At 47.1% G+C, this 26969-nt stretch overlaps 1 protein-coding gene across 4 annotated transcripts in view; it reads right to left on the reverse strand.

Moving 5' to 3' along the window:
- The window catches only part of ETV6 (ETS variant transcription factor 6), a 235895-nt gene that overhangs the window by 147393 nt on the left and 61533 nt on the right, over positions 1–26969 (reverse strand). Inside the window, exon 1 of one of the 4 annotated variants that reach the window (XM_079936113.1) lies at positions 18258–19236. The exons of the other annotated variants lie outside the window; for them this stretch is intronic. The gene's annotated coding sequence lies outside the window, so the exon portion shown is untranslated. Of the gene's footprint in view, positions 1–18257; positions 19237–26969 lie in introns of those variants that run through there. 4 annotated transcript variants of the gene reach the window in all.

Below are 26969 nucleotides of genomic sequence, written 5' to 3' on the forward strand. Positions count from 1 at the left end.
GCTGCCCATTTCCAGTGAAATAGGAGACAACCCGGCCCCCCGACACACCTCAATCAGGAAAGGAGAAGGCTGGGTTACAACCACTGCCAGGGTCAAGTTGAACAAATTCCCTTGCTCTACATATATCAGAAAATTCCTGGGTTGCTTCAGGCAGACAAAGAAATAGAAAAAGCCCTGTAAACGATACCTAGAGTAACAAGTGCAAACGAGGTCTGGTACAGATTCATGTCTCTGGGAAAATGTTTCCTACCAATATAATTTTCAACAAAACCCTATTAAGAACACTATACTTGAAAAGCACCATAAAAGAAATGTCAACATCTCCTCAGCGTATGCCGTCTGAGGAACTGGCATTAAAATATCCAACCTTTACCATCACATAATATTATTTTTTTTTTTTTACCATCACATAATATTATTTTAAAGATAAGTCACATGAAGCTTGTGAAATACTACGCGTTTCTTGAAACAAAGGCTCTCTATAAATGCAACGCATCATTACAATGAGAAATTTTTAAAGTCCCAAATAAAGCACTACTTTTTATGCGTGCCGTAAGAATTAAACCTGTTTCCATGGTGCAGAGCGGGAAATTAACTGAAACCACAACTGAAGATGGACCGGGACCTCATACATGACTGACTGAAGAATCAGGGCAGAATTTATCTGCCTGCCCAAGCTGCAGCCTCTGTAACTCAGAAGTAACCTATACACAATCTGGAACATTGATTAAGAGGGTCACGCACCTGCATCTCCTCTTGTAGAAAAACTTTTCCGGAAGTAATAACCATCCTGGCAAGGAATTTCTTATCTACTTTGTCAGAAACCATAGACGTTCCCTGATCTTGAGACACATGACTCCTTACAGGAACTCAGAAAAGGCATCCTTCCCTCCACGGTGGTCGTGGTTAGAAAGACCTGGGAGTTTGGTGGGGGTTTTTCTGACAACTGATGACTGCAAACAAGTTCCGCTGCCAAGGTGAATATTATTAGGAGAAATGCTACTAGCATTAGTAGCATTCTAGAAGCTTAATGACAGGAATGAGAATGAAATATAGAAGCGTGTGTGTGTATGTGATGACAACAGTCATTAACAGAGTACGAAGCGGCTTGAAATAATAAACTCATGCGCTGCACTCCTGTAGCCCTGTTGTTAAGACTAATCATTTATTTTACATAAGATCCTGGGCCTTCATTACAACTACTGTGCTTGACAGTACATGAAAAATATGCTTGAGTTTCCACATACTTCAGGGACTCAGGATCATCTAATCATTTGGGAAATACACATTTTCTAAATCAAGTATTCTGAATCTTCGCTGCACATCAGAATCATCTGGAGAAGCTTTAAAAAAAATCCCAGTTATCCATTAGCAGAGGCAAACTACTGATATTATATACAGGATGGATAAACAACAAGGTCCTACTGTACAGCACAGGGAACTATATTCAATATCCTGTAACAAACCGTAATGGAAAAGAATATGAAAAAGAATATAAAAAATTAAAAGATTGTCTTTAATTGCCAAAAAAAAAAAATCCCAGTACCCAAGTCAACCAGCCAGGTAGCTACCTATCTATCTATCTATCTATCTATATTTTTTTTGCGGTACGCGGGCCTCTCACTGTTGCGGCCTCTCCTGCTGCGGAGCACAGGCTCCGGACGCGCAGGCTCAGCGGCCATGGCTCACGGGCCCAGCCGCTCCGCGGCATGTGGGATCTTCCCAGACCGGGGCACGAACCCGTGTTCCCTGCATCGGCAGGCGGACTCTCAACCACTGCGCCACCAGGGAAGCCCCAGGTATCAATATTTTTAAAGCTCTTCGTGAGATTCCAATATGCAGAGAGGTAAGGCTGAGAATCAGTATCTTCAATCAAGACATAAATGGAGTAAATCCAGACACATGCTAAATGATTCTCTTTCACAGTAGCTTCTTAGAAACCTTATTAACCCATTTGCTAACTGTCCTTCCCTCCTGAGTAAACTACTATTGTTCTGCCTTTAACCATAAAGTAGAGATTATCGGTGTAATACAGGAAGTTCCCGCCTGATGACTACCTGGCCCCCAAAGGAACAAGTGCCCCAGACAGGTGTGTCTGCAGTGGTTCCTCTTCCCTCCCAACTGCCTCTGGAGTTCCCCCAGCCCCACCCCCCGGGAGGCTGCTCAACTTCACTTTCCGGAGCTCCACCTGAAGCCCATGTTCTCAGCACCGGCTGCGCTTGACGTGGGTAGCAGGGCCGAGACAAGGGTAATGATGGCGAAGCTAGAGGGAACGAAAACGCATTCCACTTCCGGATTGCCCTCCCTCCCCCTTCCCACACCCAGAAGGGTCTGTCTGTCTTCATGTGTTCAGGCCCCAGACCCCGTCTTTCTGGCTCAAGAATCCAGCAGCTTGGAGTCCAGGGGGCCTCTTTTCCCCAGGTGAGATGCATGATCCCCATGACGGCTGTCAGGGCTGCCTGAGTGCCACTCGAAAATGGCGAGTGGGATACATCTTTTCCCCAAAGTAACCTTGCTACTAGTGATTAGGTCTTTATTTTTGCACATGAACTGTCAACTGACTCTAACCTGGAGGAAGGTCTTGACCTCCAAGCAGCTGACTTCTTAATAAAATCTTGGAACTAAACTAGTAGAAATCTCCAGCCTGCTAAGGTCTTCACCAAGACAGTTGAAAGTCCTTCCATGACATGCCGCCATGTCCTCCTAACACCCCTAGGAGTCATATCACCAAAACCAGCACAAAACCTACTTGACAGATGTAGGAACTGAGGTGGAAGGATTGACAAGATTCTTGAATGAATCCCATAACTTCTCTGGAGGGAGCAGAGTCCTAAACCCAAAGATGTCATCTTTCTCTGGAGTTACACCTTCTGTCTCTAGTGTTGTTTAAACTCTTGGTCATCATGATAAAGTCTGTGTATAAAGTGGCCCTTAAGGGGAAGCGTAGCTCACTTAAGAACCTAGCTGATTTATTCATTCATTCCTTGATAAAAATCATTCTCCAAAGAAGCCCCTGGAAACTGAAGTCCTTCCAATACAACAAAACTTTCAACAGTTTCCAAGCATCTTGATGTTATTAGTATTTTATCTCTTCTTCCTTTAAGCAAAATACAATTCTAAAACACTGATAGAACTGTGGCATCGAGATGGCTTTATCATCTGAAATTCACTCAGGTGTTGAAAGGCCTAGAGTGGGCAGTAATTCTCTTTGCGTTTTTCAGAAGCAACTTGCAAGCTACCCTGTGAAAGCCTGCTACAGCATCGCTAGCCAAGCCTCACCAGTGGTGTCAACAGTTCTGACATGGAGCTGCCAACAACTGAAACCTATCAATAGGAAGATCTGGAAAGTTTAACCAGAAGTTGAAATACGGACTCTACAAATCGCTTGGAGCTTGTAGGGTTGAAACAGGAGCTTAGGAAAAGGCTAATATTTCCTTCATTGCTATGGAATTCCTCTCTAGTTGTATTCCTTTATATTCCCTGCCACAAGCCAATCAAATCTATGCTGACAATCCCCAAGATTTCTGCCTGAAGAAAAGGTGAATGAACCAGGCAGACACAAATGACAAAGCACTGATGTAGTTTACAGTTCTTTGTTCTCATGAGAATCCGTGGTTTCTGAGTGGGTGAAAAGCATTTGAAAATCATTCTGACGAACAGAAGAAAACTATCTTCTCAATGAACTTACTCTTATTAAAACCCATTTTCCAACCCTCAAATGTCATAAACCCATCCATAGAAAAGACCACAGTAACACAACGGGGAAAATGTGTCTCTAACTTTTGAAGTCTAGCAACTTCCCATAGGAAGTCCTAATCACACTTCCAATGGATGCCCTAAGGCATTATCTAGACAGGCATGTTTGACAGAAATATAATGCAAGCCACATGTGTAATTTAACATTTTCTAGTTGATGCAGAAGAGACAGATGAAATTAGTTTAAATAATATATTACATTTAACCCAACATATCCAAAGTATTCTTTCAACGTATACTCAAGATATAAAGCTATTGAGATATATTACTTTTTTATACTAAGTCCTTGAAATTTACTGTCTAGTTTACGTGACAGTTCAAATCAGACACTAAATTTTCACTGCAAATACTTGATCTGTGTTTATAGTTCACAGAATTTACAGCCGAAAAGGTAAATTTGCACACCCAATGCTGTTCCAAATAAATTTTTAAAGATTTTTAATAAATGACTCAAGTACATTTTAAAATTCAAATTGATTAAAACTAAACAGGTCAAGAATTCAGTTTCTCTACTGCATTAGCCACCTGTAATGCTCATAGCCTCATGGAGCTGCTAGTGACCATATCGTACACAGCAGGTTAGATCCTGGGGCAGCAAGCATGGCCCGGGGATGAGTGGAGGACGAGGTGGGACGCGCTCGCACATCCTTTCAGAAACATCCTAAACTCTGGACGGACAAGGGCTACAGATGACCCATGTTCCTCGTCCTTCATTTCTCCAACTGCAACAGTCAGTCATTAGATTCATCCAGACTGACAGCCATTTATAGAGAAGGACGAAGGGGCTAGAGGTCCTTCCTGCCCCTGTACTCAGAGACAATGAGCTCGCAACACTCAGCAAAAATACACAGGAGTTTAGGCTCCATGAGGTCAAGTCTTTTACTTTCTTCTTCTCTCTCATTATGTCTCTCTCTCTCTCTCTCTTTCTTCCTTTAACTAGCCATCCAAGTTCCCTGGGAGCTGAAAAACGAGTTCGTGCAGGACGTCACTCTGCAGAGTTTCAGCTCTCCTCCCCAACACGAACAGTCACTGTGCATCGCAACCTTTCCTCATCTGGGTCATCCCTGAACTTGGCCACAATCCTTAGGAGATGCCCAGAAATATAAGCCAGCTGTAACTCCTAAAGCTCTGGGGCACGCGGTTGAATACTAATTATTTCTACCATCTAGGACCCTGAACCATAAAATCGAGGTTTAGACTTCTCAAAAGATAGCTTGCCCTCATCAGAGGAAATGTGTATCTAGTTAGACGAAAACAGAATTACAGCAGAAGGAAGGCTCCATAAGGAGTAAAAGACATGATTCAACAGCCCTTGAGAGCACGTCTGGTTCAGACCCGCCCTCACCTGCCTGACCTGACTCCACACAATAGGTACAGCAGATGTTGAAAAGGGACACAGGCTCCCTAGGCCGTGACTGACGTTCCACCTGAAGGACCTTCTTGAAAGGAAGCATGTTCCGTAAGGACCTTTGATAAGGCACATCCCCTTCCCCCAAATACTCAGCCTCTTACTAAAACTAACCTTACAGTTTTAACGAAACTTGTACGTACGCTTTTACCAATGCTAACCGTCCTTATCTGCTCTCCGCTACTGGCAAGACTAGAAAACGACGTAAGTAGAAGCCTGAACAAACAGTCCCCCATATCCTCCGCAATGATTCTTCCCTCTACAAAAACTACAAAAAGGGGGGAGGTGCAGACCTGAACCTCAGTTTTCTCAGCTACAAAATGGAGACAATTGTGCTCACTGATTGATAAGGTTCTGAGTAAACTGATTCAGTTAAAATAGGTAAAAAGGCCATGCCATGGGCTTCCCTGGTGGCGCAGTGGTTGGGAGTCCGCTGCTGGTGCAGGGGACATGGGTTCGTGCCCCGGTCCGGGAGGATCCCACATGCCGTGGAGCAGCTGAGCCCGTGAGCCATGGCCGCTGAGACTGCGCTTCCGGAGCCTGTGCTCCGCAACGGGAGAGGCCACAACAGTGAGAGGCCCGTGTACCACAAAAAAAAAAAAAAAAGGCCGTGCCAACCATGGTGTTATTATTCTTATGCCATGGTTTCCAGAGCTTTCAGACCGAGGTCCAAAGACTCGTGCTGATTCACTTGCCCATTCCTTTCATCCAGAGCAAAAAAAAAGAAAAAAAGAAAAAAATTAAGATGCACTGTCTCACTACATTATACCCTTTTATGTACAAACATTAGACATTAGATCATTGGGAAGAGAAGAATGGGTACAATTTTCCTCAGTTCAGACTAGAAAACTACATCAGTCGAATTTCTAGAGGCTGGCCTCGAGTGTGTTACATCCAGATTACAGGACAAACACTGGTCAATTGGGAATCTCTGAATGGCCCCGAGCATCCTAAGACCTAAAGAAAACTCCCACTCAGTTCAAACCACCGTCAATACGCACTTTCTAATTCAATAAGGGTGTTTAGAGACTGTAGGTTTTTTACTCTACCGTCCTGACCCAGAGCTTTTAGCATTTCCTCCCCATCCAGAGACTCAGCTGTGGGTCCCCCTTTGGGACTTCCCATCCTGCTCTGTGCCAGGTCAAGTCTCTCCGGCCCATGTTTGCCTGACGGCCTCAGCAGACCTTGCCCTTGACTTTGGATCTGGGTCTCCTCCTTCACAGTTCCTTGGACTTTCATTCTCCTGTGTCCATGTCCACGGCTGGGGGTCCAACCCACCTTCACGTGCTTCTCAGACCCCCAAACCACACTGGAGCCCTCTCACCCAGACGGGAAGGTTGTTCTGCTCGCCACCATGTCCCTCACACCCAGGGCAGTGCCTGTTGGCTCATAGCAGCCCTCGTTACATGTTTACTGAATGAATGAATAAGACTTATTAGACAATCTCACTCAGTGCATTTCTCGATGCCAACACAAACTCACCTCTTGTCCCGTGTTTTCCCCTAGGGCCATCTAGTGACTTTTGGACACAGTTTTAAGTCCAACTGTCTACATAAAAGTCTTGCTACAAGCAGCCAGCACTGCCCTTCTCCTTGTCTTCTCCTCTCCAGGAGACACGCTCGCTGCCCCATGACCCAGTTAATGTGACTCGTCCTTAGGCCTTATTCCAGGTCGGTCCATGTTCCTGGAACACCTTCCCTCCAAGGATCCCATCTCATCAACGCTGCTGCCTCTCAAGAGAGAGACTTACTAATGTGCTTATACTCATCCCAATGCTGCCATCATTCCTCCAAAATACTTTAAAGACACCTCTTTCGGGACGTTCAGAAGCAACAACAGGTACCAGTTTATTGCTATTTCTTGGATCTGACCAAGAACAGTTTCAGGTATAGCTTGGAAGCCTTACCATTGGACTTGAGGCCAAATGATGACAGCTATGTCCAAAATTTAACTCCCACCTCGAGGACCGAAGTTGTTCATTGCTCGAATTATCTGTGAAATGTTTCTCTCCCAGCTAGACTAGAAAAGAGTGGGGACACAGACTGTGTCTGTGCTGTTAACTGAATTCCTCCATGTACGGTGCCTGTTACACTATACGTACTCGACTAGCGACTGGTGAGTGAATGAACAAATGATCTGAAGACCTTTCTGAAAGATTTTTCTTTGATTCAACAAATACATGTCTGGTACTGCTAGATGCTGAGAATATGGAGATGAGTAAGAAAAAAAAAAAAAAACCCTCTGTCTTCTTTAAGGAACTTAATGTCCGAAGGGGAAAAGATGATTTAAGGGGAAAGGAAAAGAAAGTATTATTTACTGTCAACCCTTATGGAACAGATACGTATCACATTTCACTGAAATTTCCCAGCAATCAAATAAGCATGACATTTAAATCCCTATTTTAAAAAAACGTAAAAAAAATTGGGATTCAGCAACGCTGCATAACTTACATAATGGTAATAAGTTACAAGCCAGTCTTTGAACCCGGAGCCTATGGACAGCAAAACCTAGGTCCTTTCTTCCTTGGCACCAAGCAAGGGGTGTACGATTCAAGGAAATGTTTTGTCTTTTAAGTGACTACTTTGGAAACTCTGAAGGAGACACATTTACGTGGATATCTGGGTGCTGGTACAGGTCTACCCTTTCTTAGCCTTACCCCACCCATCCTATTCTGGAAATCTTGTTAGGTGATTTTAGCCTTACCCCATCCATACTATTGTAGAAATCATGTTAGGTGATTTTAGTCTTACCCCATCCATACTATTTTTAGCCTTACCCCACCCATACTATTCTAGAAATCACGTTAGGTGACCAACCAACTCTGATCTCCCTAAGAAGTACTCCAGGGACTTCCCTGGTAGCATACTGGATAAGACTCCACACTCCCAGTGCAGGGGGCCCGGGTTTGATCCCTGATCAGGGAACTAGACCCCACATGCATGCCGCAACTAAGAGTCTGCATGCCACAACTAAGGAGCTGTAGAGCCACAACTAAGGAGCCCAGGAGCCACAACTAAGGATCCCGAGAGCTGCAACAAAGGAGCCCACCGGCCACAATTAAAGAGCCCACCTACTACAACTAAGACCTGGTGCAACCAAATAAATAAATAAATATATAGCCCTAGCTCACACGGGCATCAAGAAGCCTGAGGCTTATTCACTCAGAGGTCCACGACCCCTGATCTGTGCCAATGTTGGGGTGAAGGTTCTTTTAGTAGAAGTTGCCGTGTGAACATAGGTGGGCCTACGAACACCCCCGGAGGGGCAGGTGGACTAGGCAGCAGATAAACATTGGTACACAAGGAGCTGGAAGGAAGGAGGAGGCTTGAAAGCAGAAACCAGTGTCACTACAAGGGGCCAACTTTGGGACACACATCGCAAATGACCAAGACATCTGCTCATTCTTACTAAGTAGAAGATGAAAAATGGAGTCTTTCAAGTTTCATTTCAACGACATTTGAAAGAGACGAAAGATGTCGTATGGTTATCACAAAAGACATTAAAATCTAGGGACCGTGCTTTCCCTTCCCTTAGATTTCTCCATTCAGTTCTAAAAATATTTTTGAGCCTACACAGTGGTGGTGAAGAGCTATAGCTTGGAATACTCAGGCTTGTTTTGAATCTTGGCTCCTGCACTTACTGCATGACTCTGGACAAGTGACTTAAGCTCCCCAAACCTGTTTCTTCATCTATAAAATGGGATAATGATAACACTGGTTCTATCTATCTCAAAAGGTTGTAAAGGAGAAAACACATTAGAACTCAGCACAGGGCCTAGCACATAAAAAGCTTAACAAGCATCAATGACAAGAACACGTGCCAGCGTGGTGGTAACTCTTTAGGACATACAGATACGCACACATACAAAGACGGTCACTTTTGAGGTGGCTTAGGGGCTCCATCTGTGGTAGGCTCAAGATATCACATAATTACACAGAGGACTGTGTGATGAAAGACACAAATGGTCATGTAAACCTACTGCCCATGAGAGAGCTTAAGTCACTATCAAGTGCCTTTGCAAACCATCTGTTTTCAAGCAGGAAAAAATAGGGAAAAAGGAAATCAAAAGACTCAGTTCCAATAAAGACGCCGCAACAGGTGGAAGTGGCCACTGCTAGGTCTGCGCGTCCTAGGACGATCAGACGATCCCTGTCTCTGGATTGGGTAGATACTCGAGGAGAGAGAACTCAATGTACTTTCTGTGACACTGTTACCCACGCTCTGCCCAAAGAGAAAACGTGCCTTTGCTTCTTGGGAGGAGCACGTGAGCGGCTACAGCTGGAGCATCAAGCCGAGCCGTCTGCCATGAGGCTCAGGGGGCAGGCGGTCTCCTCTCAGCATCAGCTGCACCTGGATTCGCGGATCAACTCTTCAGTATCCTGGAGCACAGGGCGGGTGGTGTGGGAGGCGCCTGCGTTGCTCTAATAATGAGCACATTTCGTTCCTCGCATGGAGGTAACTGGTTCTTGCTAATGACACCTCTTTCCCAGTTGGTTGCATAAACATTCAGGGGCGGTGTAGCCCAGTATGAGTCGTCAGGAGGAGGGCCTGAGGTACTTACTCAATCAGCGTGCACTCACTCTACCTGTAACACACACCTTTTCTGTAACCTCTGAAATTAAACAGAAGGGAAAGAATGGAAAGAGGGTGAGGTGTCAGGGAGCATGGTGCAGGAGGAAGGGCTAAAGGAAAATGAAATGGTCCATCAAATAGATTCAGCACCTTCTATGTGCCAGATATATAAGATATGATACCTTTCTGTTTCATAAATGAAGACACCGAGTCTCAGGGAGCTACAAGAACCTGGTTTTTCCAATGTCACACAACAAAGTGGGGCTAGAGTCTGAATCAAGGTAGGTCAAGTTCCAAAGCCACGATTCTACATTTTCTCCCCCAAAATGAGGAGTAAGGATCTTTGGCAAAATTAAACGTGGTACCATGGACTCAGGGAAGATAAGATGGTAAAAAAAATAGATTAGAAAGTGTTTGAAAATTCTAGTGGTTCACAAGGCGATTGCAAACCTGGAGTCGAGCAATTTAAACAGAAAAGAGCATATTCTGACATCTGGGATGATGTATTTAGGCCCAGCGTCGGGGTGTTGGGAGAACAAGAGTTGCTTTAGATTGCCCAGAGGCAGGAAGGGGAAGGGATGTCTGTGCGTCAGGTACAGCCAGAGAACCAGGGCAGCTGCCCACTCCTGAAAAAGCGGCACATTCAAACGACAGATGAAGAAAAAGAAGGGGTGGAGAGATTTATACTGAAAGGAAACTGTCCTGCTTGTGAGTAGAGCTTAGTGAAGGACATGGAGTCCATTTTCTTTCTGGCCTCTCTGGCTTCCTCACTTCCTGCTTCTTTCCTGACAGCAAGCTTGAGCAGAAAGGGACCCTAGAAATCGAGACCAGCATCCTCATTTTTCAGATGGAAAATCTGAGACCAACAGAAGTATCTGCAATCACACTTCTTGTTTCAGAAATCAGGTAGTGATCAGTTCTCGTTTTCGTTTTTCACCATATTCTGTTGTAAAGAGAAAAAGGGTAGACAGGAGGAAAAAACAAACCACAACCAAGAAACCAGAATTCTTAACTTGTAGGCATAAAGATATCCCTACTTATGGCGACTTTCCCTGATTCTATGGCCGTGTGCTCTGAATGTTCTACCAAGTGGCATTAAAGGTGTGCACCGCACTGCTCACATAGTACCTCCTAGGTCATTTCTAAGGCACCAGGCCAGGCTGAAGGCCAGGACTGCAAGGCCACGCAGGGTGACCCTCATGGTTGCTTTCTTGGACGATGCACCATCCTGGTGACCTGGGGTGGAGGTGATTCCTGGGATGTGGGATTTCAAGGCTAAAACCAGGAAAGTCCCAGAGAAACCAGGACAAATTGGTCTCCCTATTGCCTTAAGTAGGGCCACCTTCTCAACCGAGCTAATGGACCCATGTAGATAAAATGCATTTAGCTGGACGTTTTAGCTGGTATGACACCAGCTAAGCGGTAGTTAACATTTCAAGTTTTTACAAAAAGAGGCGAAATGAAGATTAATGACTGTAAAGAGCCTTGAGCCCTGGGGGAGGAAGGTATTCTCAAAGTAGGAAGTGTTAAGTCCATAAAAGAAACAATATGAGAATGCAGTGGGGCTTTTTCATACCTAACAAGTATGACTAAATCTCTAAACACTTCCTGTTCCGTCCCATGTTTTTCTGAAATTTGCTTTTCCTTATTGGCCAAGAAGATAGAAAAAAAAAAACAAAACCGTTCTTTCTTCTCATAAGAATAACAGTGGGGAATTTCAAAACCTCCAAAGACTTTTAAAGTTTAGCCAGCTCTTGCTGTCAGATAGAAATATTATGGAGAAACGAACAGCCCTCATTTTTTCTCCATAAGCATCCTAAATTCTTTGTACATATAATTTTGGGCAAGTAGAAAACCATCTGATTAGAAAAGACAAATACTTACACTTAAGTAGCACCCATGCATTCAGCCATCTAGTTGTATTTTCAATAAAAAAAGTTTCTGTTGTCGTTAAACACTCTGACAGGTGCTGAGAATACAACGCTGAATAAGGAGAATACATTTTCATTTTAGTTTTCACAGTCACCCGAAGATCAAAAGGTGGGTTTTGGACTTAATCCTGATTCTTCTTATTGCAATGGAGAAAGCAAGCCACCCTAACATAAAACCTCACATTTGAGTCATTTCTCCAGGGCAGTCCTTCCCAATCACAGAGAGCAGCAGTGCCCCAGAGGCAGCCTCACTTTCTCCTTTTCTGGGTCACCAAATACACAGGAGGCACTCAGCCTGGAATGAAAGGGTCTTAAGTCAAGGAAGGGGTTACACCAGGGAGCATGTCAATGGCCTCCCCTACTCACAAGGACAGCTTAAAGCTGCCCTCTACTCACATTTGAGAAGGGCACTCTTCCACCTCTTCTCATCTCCTAGAAGCACGATTTGAATATAAAGTAATTTTCTAGGGAAGGCCAAATGGTAGGCCACAGAGGACCCTAGGGGGAGGCTTTCTCTCCGTCCACTTCCACTCTAATGCGCTGACTGCCATACCCTCCAAAGCAAAAGGGGGAAATGGAGCCAAGCACACAAATCCCGCCACGTTCTTGAGTAGAGGGAACTGCCGACACCGGCATCTGCACCCGTAGGGTGAAGTCTAGAGGACTTGACGTGAAGGGTCATGGGAAGCAGAGCCCGAACACCGTCAGACATCCACCCAGCAACACGGCCCGTCCCGGTCATAATGCCACCTCACCAAAGAGTCCACGGTCATTGAACTCAGTTCTCCCCCTGTGCTGCGATGGACCTTCAGTCCCTAGAACCCTGGGTCCTTCGTGCACGTGGGCCTCCTGGGAGCCTTAGTGACTTGTACTTTTGTACACAGTACGTTGGCCTCTTTGAGTTTAGCAATTCCAGACCAGGAGCCTTATTGGACTTCCTCTGTTTATATAAGACTCATCAAGCAGGTTATGCTGCTTTTCTGCCACTTTTCCTTCCAGACACCTCCCAAATGCCAAGGTATCAGGAAGCAAGAGAGGGGTAGGGTTTTCTCACCACAATCCCAAAGGCCTACAAAGGCATGCGTAAGCCAGGGGCTTTGCCAAAAGCCTGCTGCTGAGCCCTTAAATGGTGGAGTATGTTTTTCAGGATGGTAAGGGAAGGGTTGTCAAGTAAGGTCAAAGTCAAATGTACCGTTTCTGTCGTTACTGCTGGTCTCTTTCCAGAGAGAGTAAAATGTACCCCTTGAAGCTGGCAGCAAGTCCTGTGCTTGCATCAATACTCATTTTCACTTGCACGGAAAAATCCCCCCCCCCCCCCCCCCCCCGCCCCATAGCACATAACATGTTCATGAAATCCCCTCTTTATTTTGCAGATCTAGAAAAGGTGGGAGAGAGAAAGTAAATGCCTTTGTGAATCAGCAAAACAAACAAACACCTAGGGATAGAACCTAGGACAGCTAGTCTTCCAGCCTGGACCCTCACATCCGGCACACCACAGGGAAGATGGTTATTTTTTCACTACAAAAGAGATGACCTTCAACTTCAGGCCTGTAAGGTACAAGAAAAATCTTGAAAGACACCAGTTATTTCCTGGAGAGGAGAATCAATAAAACAGTAGCCCAGGGCACAGTTCTTTCCAGAGATCAAGATGGTATCTAACCAAGGTCAAGACTGTAGGAACCAGAGGTCAGAGACCACTAGCTAACCCGTGGTATGAGTCAGTCCTATTGAGATTGCCTCAAGGTTAAGGAGAGAATCCTCAAACTGCAAGCAATCTCACCAAAGAAGAATGGGAAACGAGCTATTCCCGTCAACCTCCTTTTCGTTCATAGTAAAGGTTGCCACGGAGCAACCAGCTTCGATGCTGGGTGAGTCCATTGATTAGGCATGAACCCAAACCTACCACTCTGCAATCCCGCCCCGATCTGTTCCAAGATGGCAGAAGGGGTCTGCGGTTAAAGGCACAAAGCCTCTGAACAGGTCTTTGATCCTAACGCTCCCACCCACGGGAGTGCAGCCAGAGATCAGATAAAACCCAGAGAACACGGGCAAAGTTCAACCGACAGCTGCCCCTTCTAGGCCACGAACTGGCACACCCGGCCATCTGGCAACTGCTCCTTTAGCAGACCTTAACCTGCCTGAGCAGGAAGCAGTGATAAGGCTAAAGGTAGTTCAAGTTGATTGCTATGGTTTCTCACACCTGAGCAGAAGTCAGTCTAGAAACAGAACCTTAAAACTGCTGCCCGTCAGTTCCACGGAAGGTCAGAGTCAAAAAATTAACAGAGATAACACACACCAAGCGCTCTGTAACTATAAAGCCCTACATAAGAACAGCACTATAATTATTTTGGTATTAAACGATGCTAAAAGTAGAATATTAAATTGTAAATAAACATCGATAACAGCTACGGAACAAATGGTGAGCGCAGGGCTGAGGACTTGAAGAGGTCCGGTACAGGTACTGGTTGCTGCGTAAAAAGGCTCCATTTCAAAAACCTTTGAAAGGGGCCCAAACGTTTAATAAACAATAAATAAGTTTAAATGATTTCCTTTCATTATAAATGTCTATGGTCCAATTCAACAGTAAAATCAGTGTCATAATCGTAACTTGGGGGCATCTCCAGGTGGCCTCAACGCTAGCCCCATCTCCTTTATCACCACAAAGTACAGGAATCCGATTTTGTAAGGTGTAGGCCGTTCTCTTGTGAGACGTACCAGTTCTTGCTAGTGTACAATCCATCCTGCATGAACACCCAGCAGTAGGGAGGAATCAACGGGCAACAGAAGCCTTTACACGAGCCCCGTTTACTGAATTACAGCTCACCGGGGCTCGTAACTGGAAATAGAGCCGCTTTCTCCTGCCAAGGTCAGCTCCCGTGGAGTATCCGAGGGCCACCTGGTCAGAGCAGCCTCACACAGCTGTGGACCACCAGGCCCTGGGCTTCTCCCCCACGTGTGTGATGCAGCCTCTACAGGACATTCAAGACACTGATTCCTTCACTTTTTAGAACGATGTAAGTCAGGTGTATTCCCCACACTTGTAATCACGCCTCGTAACTGGAAAGCCAGCTCCACTATACGCTGGAGGCTGTATTTTCTCAGCTCTTCTTATTCCTTATTTATTCTGAGTCTAGAATTATTATTCCTTTCAAGTGACTTCATGCGTGACATGGATGAGGGCGATGAGGAACACAGAGACGTAAAATGATCGAAGGGAACTCGGACACCACAAATAGAACAGGAAGCCCCCAGCTACACTGCCTCTAAGGGGAGAGGGCCCTAAGGGATGGGCGTACGGGATGCGGGCACGTTTGTGTCATACGAGGTTCCTTCCGTACCAGGCTCCCTGTTGGAAGAGTCAGGCAAACTCCACGTTCAACAGCTTGTCATGCCAGTGGTGTTTATTTACTGTCCAGGGCAGGCTACCTCCTCAGGGCTCTGCTTGGTGTCCTTCTCCCCCTGCCCGTGCACGGTCTGCTTACCCTCCACACGTCAGAGTCTGTCTCTTCCCCGACAACAAGTTCAAATCTTGGCACTGACATTTATGAGCTGTGTCACCTGGCACAAGTGACCCGGCCCCTGAATCTCAGTTTCCTCATCTGTAAACTGGAGATAAAGATGCCAATCTTGGAAGGCTGTGCAGATTAAATGAAGTCGTGTGTGTGTGTGTGTGTGTGTGTGTGTGTGTCAAAGACTTCCACCTCAGAATTACACAACGTCTGGCACACAGGAGGCATCTGCCTTCCTCTCTCCAGCCTGAACTGATTCGTACTTTTCAATTACTTCGTGTTCCTACATTATCTCCCCACGTAGATTGTGAAGAGTCATGTCGTTTTCATCTTTCCTACCCACTGCCCGAGCTGTGTGCACAGTGGGCGCCCAACCTGACAACTGCGGCCCAGAGTACTGAACACGTGGATCACTTCCCCCACTTCTCGTAATCGCTGGTAATGCTTCCCGAGGAAACTACCATGATCGCTCTGACCCATCAGTACCTCATGCCCCTTCTTCTAACACACCTCTTTGCCACCTGGAATGCCCTTAAGAACTCTCAGAAGCCAAGTTATCCACTCATTTGATCGCTTCTTGAGTGCATGTCTCTCGAGGACACTGGGTGAGCCCATACCCATTTCCTGGGCACCTACTATGTGCCAGTGAGAGGCACTGTGGAGCCACACTGGTACTTGGAAATGGTAAGACATGATTCCCCCCACCCTTGAGGCCACCGAAGCGACTCATACGGATAGATAACACACACTCAAAATAACACAGAAAACCAGACACTAAGAGAAGAGTGTATATGTGAGTCCTGCGGGACAAAGAAGAGGAAGTTGTAATTCAGCCTGCAAACACCATTCTGAAATTTAAAAAATATATACTGCCTTTGAAATGGACCTTTCACACACGTAACCTTGTTGAAATAGGTCAAAAGGAAACCCCATCGTGGTCTCTTACAAAACAGATCAACACTTAAGGCAAATGTCACTCCAGAGAAGCTCTCAGGATTGCCAGGTCCTTGTCAGTACCTTCTCTCATGTTAGGCAATGTGCAATGCAAAACCAAAGAATTTTCCTGCAACTCAAACTTGGAATTCTGTCCAATCCATTCCACCCATATTCACAGCATGGGACGTTAAGTATTTAGCACCAGACTAGGTATTGAGTAAAGAAAAGGAAAGAAATATAAGTCTTAAAAACTCTCTGCCCATTCCAGGCAGCAAATGGATCCTGGAGAAAAGATGTGCCCTGACAGTAGGTGAACCTGATGGGGAAAATGGGCAGGAAGCAGGCGGCAGCCAGTTTATGATGGAAGAAATGCGTGGCCAGAAGACTCCAGTCTTCCCAGGTGGAAAGCTGGAGAACCCAAGGCCAGGAGGGCAAGGCCCACCTGTGTGGACACTGGAGTAGCCTCACCTGGAACCTTGGTGTCAGACAATAAGGAGAGTCTCCCCTACCCAGATTCATGCTAACGCAAAGTGCCTGGTGAAAAGCAGTGTGGGAAGGCTGTGAAGGTCTCGTGCATGGACCACAGAGCCAGACAGGTCCCACCGTCTAGCTACGCAGCTACTACAAATGCCTTAATGAACTGTCTAAACAGTTAAGACTTTCTTCCTACGTCTCTAAGGCTTATCGTTTCTCAGGTCCCCCCCCGCCAACTCTTTGTTCTTGTACCAACTTGACCCTCTGCTGATACACAGAGCAGAAATAAAGGCATCCCGAAAGGCAGGTCTTGTCCGTCTCTGTATCCTCCCCACCCCCACCCCCCCCACTAGGACATACCAGAGGGCCCGGCACACAGTAGCTTCTCGATCAATATTTCTGGAACACCCGGTCATGGGTCAAGCAAAGGGGAACAATGAGAAGACAGACCCCTGAAACATTACATAGTTTCCGACTCTCCCCCGGGGGTAACTTCCCCCAGCACTGACTGGCACAGATCCAACCACATGATTGGCTCCAAATACTGAAGATCCGTGAGCATGCCTTGCGTGGAAGGCTGTATGCGGAAACCTTAAACCCTGCCGTAAGCCCTGGCCACATCGACTGTGTAAAACCAGCCCCCATCAGGACCCATCTGAGGGAAACCCAAGCTTCATGAGTGACCGGAGACCTGGGCGGCTGACCCGCTTGCAATCTGGAAGCGGTCCCAGTGTAATGGCAAGTTTAAACCAACTGTAACTGGGCGATACCTGGCAACCCACTTCCCTACAAGACCAAGAGTCAGGCTGACCGGTGGCTGACCGGCAGCGGGGCGCAGGGCGCGGGAAGCTGCAGTAGGGAAGCATCAGCTCCGCTGGGTCAGGGAGCACAGGGTGGCTTCAGGCGGCCAGCTCTCACTCCAGGGACCCTCGGGAGTGTGGGCTCCCCCTTCCCCAACCAGGGGTCCCCACAGGCTTCCGGGAGGCTCTCAAGGACAACTTGCCTTATCCCAGGGAGGACCTGCTTGAAAAATTTTCATTTCACTCCAGGTAGCAGCCAAGTAAAAGGAGAGCTTTGTAGACGGTTGGTGATACCACCTTGCCTGGGCGTAGGGGGCCTGCACTGGGGGGAAGAAAGGGCAGAGGCTAAACTCACCAATGTGCTGGTCAAGGGGAAGCAGGATGAAGGACCAGAAGGGAACCCTGATGGATCTGTAAGCATGACAGGATTCGTGTAATAAACGCTCACCAAACTCCTACTGGGTGTCTGGTCCCACCCTGGGACACCAAGACAAACAAGGGGGTGGTCCTCAAAGATTCAGACTCTTGGAGGTCACACCTGATGACAACAAATGTGTATTTTTTTTTCTTGAGAATATTATTAACATTGTTACAATACTGATTATGGAGAGCACGAGAGAATGGGAGGCAGGTAGGAGGGGAAGGGATAATAGAAAGAAGGGAAGTGGGAAGCAGGAAGTGAGAAAAGGAGAGGCTTGTGCACATTAAATGGGATAATCCTTGTACAGTGCTTGGTCTCTGGCATACAGTAAGTGCTCAATAAATGTTGGCCATTGTATTCATTGTTACAGGGACCTATAACTGCGTCGTGCGTGCTAGGCTGCATTGAACACCTAAGATACGGCAGGCTATAATCTAAGTAAGGGCTTACCTTGTGTTAATTCATTTAATGCTCCAGCCTATGAGATAACAGTATTCCCATTTTATACACGAGGAAACGTAGATAAAGCGATTATGTCAGCTCCAACTACCCAGTCACACAACCATCAGGTAAGAGTTGATTGGGGGGGGGGTCAGACCCAGGTGTCTGATTCCCGAGTTCATCTTCTCATCCACGACACCCATGGTTCTCAAGGTGTGGTCCCTGGAACCTGGGAACTTTTCAGCTTTGCAAATTCTTGGTCCCAAGCAGACCCAGTAAGCCAGAAACTCTAGGGGAAGGGCCCAGCAGACTGTTTTTAAGAGGCCTCTCGGTGACGGTGATGAACACCAAACCTTGGGCACCACGCCACTCATTACGGTACCGTGCTTCTCCGTACAGTGGTTAATTGAAGGCGGATAATAAAACACCTCTCCCTCACTGGGACTGGGCTCGCCTGGCAAAGGGCCAAGGTCAAAACACTTGGGTCGTGCATTTCTCTCCGATCAGGGAGTACCCTGGGGTTGGGGCTTGGGAGAACAATCTCGATGGTCCTTATTTTCAGAGAGGTCGATTTGGTTTCTCTGATTCCATCCTGTGATGTAAAGAGGAGAGGCGAGGAGGGGGTGAGAACCCCTGGATGTCCTTAGGATGGTTTAACTCCTTCACAGCGTGGTGTCCCGAAATATCTACCACTGGATTAAAAAGGGAACTTGAAAGCTTTGCCTCTAACGTGTTAATTTAGCTTCTGACAATGCACTGCAGGTGGAGTTGTCTGTTCTTTTCTCTGAGAGTTAATTCAGTGACTCACACCGACCATCCAGTGGGTGGATTAGCGTGCTTCTCGCCCCGGGAGCAGCCCAGCCTTTGGCCATTTCACTGTTCATTAGCACCTCTGCTGAGGATAAGCAGGGAAGAATGAAAGGTGAGGAAACGCAAGCTGGTCAATTTTTCTCCTTGTTAGCAGTTCTGGTGAAGACTTGGTGGGAGGAGAATTGTTATTGGGTAAAATGAGACACAGGGATGACCTACAGGCTCTGAATTTCCATGCCCGCCCCCCCGACATGTTCAGGCTAGCCTAACGTTATACTGTAGCCCCATCGACAACTAAACAGAAGCATAACTCTCAAATTCTAGAATTTCTACAAAGGTAGCCTGTGATATCTTCTTACTCTAAATTATAGCTCTTAAAAACGCCAAGGTCATGGCCAATTTTGACGACAGCTGGAAAAGCTCAGAGAAGTGGTCACGTCTCCACAGATGCCATTTCCAACAGCTGACTTTTCCCACCTTTCTAACTTTCCCTAACTGAACACATGCATCTTCATGCTCATAAGAAAAAGAAACCTAACATGAATTAGGCACCTACTATATTCTAGGGCGCCAGACCTTCTTCTGGCTACCTTAGAAACATTATCGCTTAATTCTAAAACGACTTGGCAAGCAATTTTTATCCTGATTTTATAGGGAAAACCAGAGAATTTAAGCTCCAGTAAGTCCCAGAGCTAAAATCTGAACACAGAGCTGTCTTCCCCCCGGCCCCAAAAACCTATGCTCTTTCCACTATGTAAGTCAGCCTCTGTTAATCGCAAACACCTACTGTACCGCACAGGGAACTCTATGCAATATCTTGTGATAACCTATAATGGAAAAGAATCTGAAAAATTAAACATATATAAATATATAAAATGTAGCTGAATCACCTTGCTGTACCCTTGAAATTAACACAACATTGTAACTCAAGTACACCTCAATTAAAAAAAACAACCAAGTCAGGCTCACTGATAAGATGTTTTACATCCACACAGAACTCTGGGACGGTGCCCTAGATGCTCATTTGAGGGATGCGTGTGCTAAGTGCTCTCTGTGACTTTAAAAGATGAAGCCCGTACGTGAATGCCCTAACAGCGTCCTCAGAAGCCCCTCACGGTATCTTCAGATACCCACCTCTCCCCTCCCATCAGCTCTAATAAATCCACTTCTACCCCTGTACCTAATCTCTCCAGACAGTCACTGATCTCGTTCATAGCTTCAGGTTGGTGGCAGAGCACGCATTTCCTACACAGCAGAGGCCTGAGGCCACGGTGGGAGAGGACGTCGGAAGAGACGCCTTCACTTCCTGGATGACTCAGCGCCGGCAAGTGTGCCAGGATGCCCATGCAGCCGAAGCCATGCCCTCGGTGTCACCACCTGGCGGCTTCCCACTTCAGGGAGGGAAGGACTTGAACCGTCCAGCGTGAAGGCAGGAGGGCGAAAGGGGGAAGAGGCTCTGTTCACAGTCTCAATCCCTACCTTCCACTCCCCAGTGTCCGCTCCTAACCCAATGCCCAGGTTTTAGTGCCTGAACTTGCCTTTCTCCTCCCCCAGCCTCGCCGGCCAGGCTGCCCTCTGCAACTCTGCCCCAGCGCCCCCAAAGAGCCACGGCACCTCAAGTCTCTCACTGGGAGAAGCTCCGAGGCCTCTGCGTGTTGGCCAGAGATAAATTCACCTTTACTCAGCATCCCGTAAACTCGCAGATGGGCATCACGGGGCATCTGGTCCTTCTTGGCCTTCCCTGGTGAGTGACTTACTCTCGGCGCAGGAAATACGACAAAAGCTGGTCCTTCAGGAAAGAAAATCTCTTCCCTCCCCTGTCCACAGCACTCACTGTCTCCAGCACATCCTACTCCGAGAAGATCAGTATCTTTCATGGGTCTCTAGTTCGTTGGGATTTTTATATGCATTACATTTGACCAAAGAGGTTGTAAAATAATTGGGGGCAGGAACCCTCTTTTCTTCACCAAAGAACATCCAGCATCCAGGACGCTGGACGCCCAGGCAGGGCCTCCTAATTTGAGATGCAGGCCTCCTGCCTGGAGCAAATGAATCCCAGACTCCAGGGAAGTAGGTCCCCGTGGCCCCAGCTCAGCTTCCTCTCCCCATGGGCTCACCAACAGGGCAGCGGCGTGGCCAGCCCTGGGGAAGCTTCAACATCCTTGAGTTCATCTGGTCTGCTGCCAGGTCTGGAGCTGCCAGAGAAATCACACGGACCGCCCTACCAGACTGGATGAAACACTAAACAAACGCACCCTGCCTGACATCCACCGCTGCAGGAAGGAGGGGAGCGCAGACCCTGGGCAGTTCCTGTCTGAAGGACTCTTTCTGAATCACAGGGCAGGGATCGGCCGAGGGCCCTCACGTGACGGGGCTGGAGAGTCAGGGAGCCCCCAAAGCGATGCCTGCTAATTCCAAACTCCAATGCTCAGCACCAGGCTGGCTTCCCATGTGCAGTTCCGGAGGACCTGTGCTTGTCTGGGCCTGCCCGCGCCATCCTGAAATCCTTCGTAACTTTCAAGCAAGGGACCCCGCGTGTTCCTTTTGCCCTGGGCCTCACGGGATAAGTAGCCAGTCCCGCCATGCACTTCAACTTCAGGCAAACATCCGCTGCAAAACACCCAGGAAGTCTGAGAAGCCGTGCCAGTAGAAGTAGGGTGCGACCAAGCAGGCTGTGAGTGAGGCTTCGGGCCGGCAGGGATGAGCCATGAAGGATGACCGCCCTGTAGAGAGGAGGGAGCACAGGGTGCCCGGGAGGAGACAACGCCACCTGCAGCAGTGGTACCACAAAGAGCTTCTCAAATACACATACTGAGTACTGCTCCCTTTGGAGCACTATTTTTTGGAAACTCTCCCAATCCACCTCAAATCTTTGATTATGGGCCTCACTTTCTCACTCTCTGATTTCTACGAAGTCTGACTTTTCCCTGGTGTTTTAAAGAAGAAGCTCATTTTAAAAGCTGGCCTTCCATTGGTTTGTTCTTTTCTCCTCACCTGGAGAGAAATGCGCAGGAGGTGAGGGCTGCTGGAATGGAGAGAACTCCACTTCCAGGCTGTTCATCCTCGGCTGCAAGTCCAGACCCTGCCAGCCACAGAGCCGGCAGCGGCAGTAAGCCGTACGGGGTCCAACAGCACCACGCACCAGGAAGTGGACCAGGACCACAGCTGGGAACATCAGAGCCACCCACAGTCTAGGGTCTGGCTGGGCGCAAACTCCCCGATGATCATCAATGACATCAAACTACAGGAGGAGAGCCGTCCCCAAGTGTATCCTCTAAGAAGTGGCCTTGGGCAAGCTTTCCCAGGGTTTTCCACAAGGAGCCAAAAGACAAAGACGCTGCTTCTTTGAACGCGTCCACAGCTGTCTTGTGATCACCTGCGGCCCTACGAGGTTAAGCCTCTTATTAATGTCCTCAGACACGACGGCGAGGGACGGATGGACGCACCTTACTCAACACCCGCCCTGCCCCCCCCCATAGCATCACAGTATTATACTACAGGGGAAAGCAGCTATGCCCTTTTCACAAGGGCAGTCACTCTCTTTAGTAGAAGGAAATATTCCAGAGTACCCCTGCCTATCACTCCAGTCTGTCTTCATCCTCACGCACGGCCTCTCCTCCTGAACCATGAGATCAGCAGGAAGCAGAGATGTTTTATGGGCTGTGTGCCGACTCGTCCTAACCGGGGATGAGATAAGGGACCCCAAGCAATCACCATCAAGGCGGGAAATGGGGTACCCTGGGCTCCAGGTCTGTCCTTTTCCGGGAAAGCAGAGCTGGGCGCCTGCTTCTTGGCAAAAGGAAGAAAATGACGTTGGGCAGATGCTGCCGTATTTGGACCAGGAGAATGTTAACGTGCAGCAGACCGGGAGAGCAGGGACCGGCAAAATAAAGGTTTTTCCCTGAGGCCCTGGGGAAGCCCTAACCTGTGTACCCTGAAGGCCGGAAGCGCCCGCGCCACCTTCTGAAACACCTGCTCAGATGAGAGCCTGCTGCGAGCCACGCCGGCCCTTTCATCAAAATCCACAGAATTGTTCTAGATGTAAGAGATAAGGAACCTGCACCTACACATAAGACGGGGCTCAGGGGCTGAGCCCTTTATGGACTTTGTGCCACTGCTTGAAAGCCACCAAGGTGTGCTCAGAACTGGACGGCACGGACGGGTGCTGAATTACTCAATACGGGAAGAAATAAGCAAAACCTAACACAGCCGCTCTGACGGCTATTCTGCTCTGATGGCTCTTTCCACTCGACGGCGTAAAAGGAAAATCCAAGAGTCTTAGAGCTGGAAGGGAAGAGTGATCTTCCTGACTGGGTCCATTGTCTCACAGGTGGAGAAAGGGGATGTGGGAGGTAGGTAAGCTGGCACGATGAGTCTTCCTAAGCATCTTCAGAGCAGGCCCAGACAGAGCACAAAAGAGAGAAGCCAGCTCTGCTCTGCCCACGTCTACCAATTTCAGCCCCAGATGGACCAGCTTCCACCCAACACTAACATAAATGCCAGTGTAGAAACTGAGGCAGTCTGTCTGGATGGAGACCACTTGTTCAGGGCACCTCACCTGGGTGGCATAAATCAGTGCCAGTCACCAGATCACGGCCCTGAGCTCCCTGATCTCCACCTAACTGGGTCCAAATGGTCTTAAACACAAGGGTAATAAGCAAGCTGCTTCTTCCTTCAACTTTTCAGTAACAGGTCCAGAGTGTTCAGCAAATTCTCTTTTACCAAGATTGCAGGCTTAATACAGCTAGGTCAAGGGTCACTGTTCTTCCCTGGGCTCTCCTATTTGTGTGAAGAAAGAACTGCTGAATATTTACTGATTATTAGAAGAAACCTAATAAAGAAACCTGATAAAAATTCTCTGATCTAGGTTCATTTTCCTCTCTTACACGTCAGATTTTTTAAGGAACTCAAAGCCTTTAGTACTTCCAAGAGTCAGGTTGTGTGACTGTGACCAAAGTTAGAGAATCAGCTGTCACAAATCCCCAATTCATGATAATCAGAGAGAACAAACCCTTGTCCAAAAATAAGAACAATGGCTGACCTTCCTTTAAAAGATCAACTCATCGTCAGGAGTGGGAGAGAGTGCTGACTCAGGAGTCGGCGGGGCACAGCAGTGAAGAACACAAGCTTAGATGGGACAGACCGACCTCCAAATCCCAGGTGTGCCTCTTATGAGCTGTGAGTTAACCACGGGGTCACTTAACTCGCTGGGGTGAGTTACGTAATCTCTGAGTCTTGGCTTTCTCATCTTTAATATATTTTTTTAATTAATTTATTTATTTTTGGCTGTGTTGGGTCTTTGTTGCTGCTCAGGCTTTCTCTAGTTGCAGTGAGCAGGGGCTACTCTTCGTTGCAGTGCGCGGGCTTCTCACTGCGGTGGCTTCTCTTGTTGCGGAGCATGGGCTCTAGAGCGCAGACTCAGTAGCTGTGGCGCATGGGCTTAGTTGTTCCGAGGCATGTGGGATCTTCCCGGACCAGGGCTCGAACCCATGTCCCCTACGCTGGCAGGCAGATTCTTAACCACTGCGCCACCAGGGAAGCCCCGCTTTCTCATCTTTAAAATGAAAATACCTAAGTGACATAAGTCAGAGAAAGACATACCGTATGGTCTCACGTATAGGTAGGCTCTAAAAGAAACCCATAACTCGTAGGTATGGAGAATAAACTGATGGCTGCCAGAGGCAGGGGAGGGAGGGTGAGGATAGGGGGAGAAATGCGTGCAGGTGGTAAGAAAAACAAATGTCCTGTCATGAGATAAGTTAAGTCCTGGGGCTATAATGCACAGCACGGTAACTCTAGTTCACAGTACCGTATTGTACTGAAAGTTGCTAAGAGAATAGATCTTCAAAGTTCTCATCCCAAGAAAAAAAGAAAAGTTTGTAATTGTGTGTGGCGAGGGCTGTTAACTTACGATGCTGATCATTTTGCAGTACCTACATATACCAAATCATTATGTTGTACACCTAGAACGAATACAATGTACTATGTCAATTTCACCTCAAGAAATAAAAACGTAAATAGAATGAAAATAGCATCACGTACTTCATAGGACTGTTGTGAGGATGGAAGGAGGAAACGCAGACAGTGTGTCTACAGACCCCCCGGCACTCAGAGTATGTCCAAGAATGGGGAGCTGAGCTCCAGTTCTGGGTCTGATGGTCACCTGATAGCTCGGTCTCTTCCTCTTTATCTTCAAAATAAATAATCATTAGGATCTATCTTGACTGGAAGCTCTAAGACAAGGAGGATGCTCAACTCTATCTGATCCAGTCTATCTTGGCCAATGAAAGAAATGACTTACAATACTTATCTAACATTGTACAGTCTTCAAAGCACATGCTCAGAAAATTATCAAATTCTGTCACCCCAGGAATTCCTACTGGCTTGCATTAAATAACAAAGACAGACATCATCTTCCACCTTTGAAAAGCCTCTCAAAACTATCTCTACATTTTATGTCCACCTGCCACTGCCCAAGATCAGGGCCTTGACACGTAACCTGGAGCATATCTGTAGTCATCTCTGCATTGGTTCTGATGCCGCCATGGTCCCCTTCCTCCAGTCAAAGCCGCAGCCATCAGTGTTCCAACACCTTCACTGCCTTCCAGACGCCTTCGCTGTAGCCCAACCTCAGGAGCACACCTCCCTTACTCTGTGTTCCAACCACTCACTTTCCCAACGCAAATGTCCCCTTTCCCCTCTACCAGGAAGTCTGCTCCGATCCCCTAATCTGAAATAATCACTTCCCCCTGACCTTCCACAATCTTCTGTCTACATGTGTCTTACAGCACTGACCATTTTTTGCCTCAAGTTATAATTACTCACCTCAGTGCCTATCTCTACTGCTGGACCGCAAGTCGTGTCTTTTCCATCTTTGGTTCTTAGCCTCCTGAGCCATGTCAAGCCAGCCACGCATGTAATAGGTAGTCCATAAAGTCTTACAGAATTATTACTTAATTGGTTAATTGGTTTCAGCAGGCTCCTAATCAAATCTATGCTTGAAGAGAAGCAGCAGGGTTGGGTAGTTAGGCAATTCATTATCACAACATCTTTTCCATCACCTTGGAAAGCACAGAAAGCTGGAGACAAGCCCATGAGACAGTAAGCGGGAGGCTGGTTAAGTTTTCATTGGGAGCAGAGAGCAGGGAAGAGCAGCCCTGCCGATACCTGTGCCCAGGGAACATGGGCAGGCAGAGCTTTCTTCTCTGCCTTCCCTTCCTTCTCTTTCTCCGTCCTCTCTCCATTATCACCTCCATCTCCCTCTGACCTCTAATCCACTGTTCACTCAGTAAGTATTCAGTGAGTGCTTACTATGTACAAGGCATTGTTCTGGCACTGGGAATGCCACAAAATGAGGCCACTGGCTTCCATTCCAGGGCAAGGCATTTCCAACTTGTGTCATCTGAATTATCCGGGAATCTTGCCAAACAGCAGAACTGGACGCAGGGGGTCTGGGGTGAGCCCAAGCACCTGCATTTCTAATAAGCTTCTGGGTGATTCTGACACCACCAGTCCATATTCTCTGTAGAAAGGTTCTAGACTAGAGCAGTGGTTCTCAACCTTGGCTGCACACCTGGAAATCACCTGGAAAGTTTTATAAAATACCGATGGCTGGGCTTCTTCCTCAGAGTTCTGATTTAATTGTTCTGGAGTGCAATAGGATTGTAAAAAAAAAAAACTCCCATGATGATTATAATGAACGTCCAAGGTTGAGAACCACTAGTGAGAGGTACAGATAGAAAATATTTATTTCAGACAGTACTGTGATGGAAAAAAAAGTAAGGTAAACACAACTGAAAGCGAGAGATTATATATGAGGTGGATCAGGAAACACCTTTCTGAGGAGGTGACATTTGACCAGATACCTGAAAAATGTGCAAGAACAAGCCATGCCGTTGTCTAAGGGAAGGG

The sequence above is a fragment of the Stenella coeruleoalba genome, assembly GCF_951394435.1.
Source record: "Stenella coeruleoalba genome assembly, chromosome: 11".
Classification (NCBI taxonomy): domain Eukaryota; kingdom Metazoa; phylum Chordata; class Mammalia; order Artiodactyla; family Delphinidae; genus Stenella; species Stenella coeruleoalba.